The sequence below is a fragment of the Gopherus evgoodei genome, chromosome 10 (genome assembly GCF_007399415.2).
Source record: "Gopherus evgoodei ecotype Sinaloan lineage chromosome 10, rGopEvg1_v1.p, whole genome shotgun sequence".
Lineage (NCBI taxonomy): Eukaryota > Metazoa > Chordata > Testudines > Testudinidae > Gopherus > Gopherus evgoodei.
The window spans coordinates 32,080,361-32,084,057 of record NC_044331.1 but is presented as its reverse complement, the minus strand read 5'-3'; the positions used below and the strand labels follow the sequence as shown (position 1 = coordinate 32,084,057).

The 3,697-nt window shown below is 48.2% G+C and overlaps 1 pseudogene; it reads right to left on the bottom strand.

Moving 5' to 3' along the window:
• Positions 1–539: 539 nt before the first annotated feature.
• Positions 540–1,550, bottom strand: LOC115658799 (annotated as a pseudogene).
• Between the last annotated feature and the right edge of the window lie 2,147 nt (positions 1,551–3,697).

The following is a 3,697-nucleotide window of genomic DNA, read 5'->3' as shown; positions in this document are numbered from 1 at the left end:
AGACAATCATCAAGTGATCCATCCCCTGTAGTCCATACCCAGCTTGTGGCAGTCATAGGTTAGGGATATCCAGAGCATGGAGATGACTCCTATATAGATCCACATCTTTGTGCCTATCAACACTGAAATCTGTCCGAGAAGTTCGGAGACTTGGGCATGATCAGAGGCTGGTCACTTGGCTTCACCTCCAGACCGTGGTAATTGTGAACTGGGTTTGCCTTGCCTTCTTGTCTGAGCCTGGCAAGTTCTTCCTTCTCCTGCTCTGCCTCCTGCTGTCTGCCCTCTTCTTGAAGCTTCTCTTTTAAGGTTTCCAGCTCAGTTGCTTTTTGAACTTTTGATACTCTTTAGCTCTCTGTTGCCAGCTCAAAGCTTTTGGGAACTTTTTAGCTTACTATCCTACTTTGGTACAAAAGGCTCAATGACATTTGGATTAGCTTTGAAACATGCTGCCTCTTTCTGTCATTTCAGGTCTTCTTTGATCTGTTGCTGCCAATTCTGCAATGTGGTAGCTCCCCATTCATCTGTCTGCAGGTTGTCCTCTATGGTCCATCCTCTATAATCTTTGGACTAAGCTCCTGAGCTTTGAATTTGTATGGTTGGAGCTTCTCTATTTCCTCTGTCTCCAACTCAGCTGCATTTTTGCAAGTTACAGGTCCCAAGCATTGTTTTGTTTGAAGCAGTGGAGTTTTGGGCTGCGTAAGCCTGGTCCTCAGTGGCTTTACTGGAATTGGACTTTCATCAGTCCTCCTGCTCCTCAAATGGTAATGAGAGGGAGTGCATTTCTGGAAGTTTTCAATCTGCTGAGCAAGGGGAACATACTGTGATGTAGTTTCTTCAAACTTCCTTTTGTTGCCAGAGGAGAGATTGAAAGGTTTAGGGACTGTGGGCTTCTTCACCACTCATGCCGGAGTTGAAGGGTACTTTCTCAGCGTTGCTATGAAATCCAGCTCCTTGTGTCCATTCCCAGGTTGGCTTTAATCCTCTCATCTGAGAAATGGCTTTGTTACCTGACCAGTCGTTTTCTTCACAGGTTGTCCTGTGCCAGCAATAGCTGCTTCCAGGGCCGCTTCATTCTTTTTGTGTCTCCTGCTGCAATTGCTTCATCTTTTCCAGCTCCCGATCCTCCAGGTTCTTTAACTTGCCAGAAAGATTTTTCCTTTTCAGAATTGTTGGCATGATAGGCATGATCAGCTTGCTTTTGGGTATGGCTGGGGAGAGTTCAGTGCTCTGGAGTGATCTCTGTTCATCAATACTTCAGTAAATTTCTCTCTACTGCTAGGTTTCAAAGTAGCAGCCGTGTTAGTCTGTATCCACAAAAAGAACAGTACTTGTGGCACCTTAGAGACTAACAAATTTATTTAAGTATAAGCACTTCATCGGACTGCTAGAGCAAACAGGACCCAAGCCCCAAGCAGGACTCTGATGATATATATTTTCTGTTTTTTGGTGGATGGATCATCTTCCTTTTTGGTGGAGGTGACCATATATCTCTCTGCTTTTACTCTGGCCCGACGTTTGCATTGCTGGGTGTTCTTCTGCAGGAAGGACATTCTCTGAACTGGCTTTCAGATCAAACCATGAATCTACACTCTGCATGTTATTGTCATTCAGAGTCCTGAAGCTGATGTCAGTCATTTTTGCACCATAGGAGTTGGAAGATGGTGGATGAGACATTTTCACTGCAGTCTTGACCCCAGAAGTCTGTCACATGTAACACCACAAATCCAGTTTAGATTAATACCACCACTGCCATAGACCTGATCCTTATATAGTGGAATTATGATATGCTCTATCTTATTGTCTATCCCTTTCCTAATGGCAGGGGCGGCTGTAGGCATTTTGCTGCCCCAAGCACCTCAGGCAGGCTGCCTTTGGTGGCTTGCCTGCGGGAGGTCCAGCAAAGCCGCGGGACCACCAGACTCTCTGCAGGCACTCCTGTGGGAGGTCCGCCGAAGGCGCAGGACCAGCGGACCCTCCGCAGGCAAGCCACCGAGGGCAGTCTGCCTGCTGCCCTCACGGCGCCGGCAGAATGCCCCCTGCGGCTTGCCGCCCCAAGCACATGCTTGGCGTGCTGAGGCATGGAGCCGCCACTGCCTAATAGTACCTAACGTTAATTTTTTTGGCTGCCACTGCACACTAAATGGATGTTTTCAGAGAGCTATTCACAATAACTCCAAGATCCCTTTTATGAGTGGTAACAGCTAATTTAGACCCCATCATTCTAGTTGTATAGCTGAGATTGTTTTCCAGTATTCATTACTTTGCATTTACTTGCCCCGTTACCCAGTTTTGCAAGATCCCTTTGTAACTCTTCATAATCTCATTTGGACTTAACTATCTTGAGTAGTTTTATATCATCTGCAAATTTTGCCACCTTGTTGTTTACCACTTTTCCCCAATCATATATGAATATGTTGAACAGCACTGGTCCAGTACAGATCCCTGGTGGAAACCACTGTTTATTTCTCTCCATTCTGAAAACTGACCATTTATTTCTATCCTTTGTTTCCTATCTTTTAACCAGTTGCTGGTCCATTAGAGGATCTTCTCTCTTATCCCATGACAGTTTACTTTGCTTAAGAGCTTTTGGTGAGGCACCTTGTCAAAGGCTTTCTGAAAGACTTGGGTGGAAATCACAATGTTACTTAACCTACAAAAAGTAATCTTAGTAATCATAATGGCTAGCAACTTAACTCTTTATTTTAAAGAGATGCTTACTTTCTGGAGTAGATGATGGCCACCTGCCAGGGATAAAAAAACACAGCTGGTTTACAAAGCCACTGTGAGTTGGCCAAATTCCACTGCTGCCTACGGCCAAATCCTGTTAGCCTTTCTCACAGGGAGAGTGCTACTGAGGGTAGAGTGGCTACTCCTCTGAGTAAAATAAGCAAAAACTGTCTCCTTCAGTGGTGTTACAATGATTAAGACTGAAGGTCAAGTGAATTTAAACAACCTAGAAGTTCAGTTTTCTATGGCTGCACTGGCAGAGGGTGTTGTATGTTCATCCTATGGAAAGATAAAACAAATGGAAAGGGTGGGCATGTAATGGGGTTCACTCGCCACTCAGGCACCTTCTGCTGGTTGTCATGGGAATTAGCTCTGCGTGTTAGTGCACCCTCTTCCAGTGGTGCGTCACTGCTGTCACACCTGCTCCAGGACCCACATCTCTCCAAGGACTGTGGCATCCTCTTCAGTGACACAGCCCTCTGCCTGTGCCACACACTGCACTCCCCCCTTCTAGGGGACCTGCAGTCCACTGTTCATCCACTTCCCTTAGTGCAGGGGTCTCAAACTCCCGGACTATGGGCCATCTGCAGCCCATGAGCCTCCCCAATGTGGCCCGCGGGCCTCCAGCAGTTTTGGGGCTGGGTCTCTCCCTTGGCCCCACCTGCTGCCCCTGGGCACTCCCCCCTCAGGTGCCCCAGCAGCGCAGCAGAGCTGAGCAGCATCTGCTTGCTCACTCCAGTGGCTGCCAACCCCTCCCTGTGGCCCAGGGGTGGGGCTTTGCCTCCATGTGCTGCCCCCACCCCAAGCACCCCTGCAGCCAATGGGTTGCTGTGGGAGCAGTGCCTGGGGGCAGAAGGGTGTGGAGGCCCTTTGGCTCACCCTGCCTTGGAGCCCCAGGTAAGCACCACACCCCCAATCCCCTTCCAGAGCCTGCACCCCCCCACATACCTTCTCCCATCCCCAAACTCCC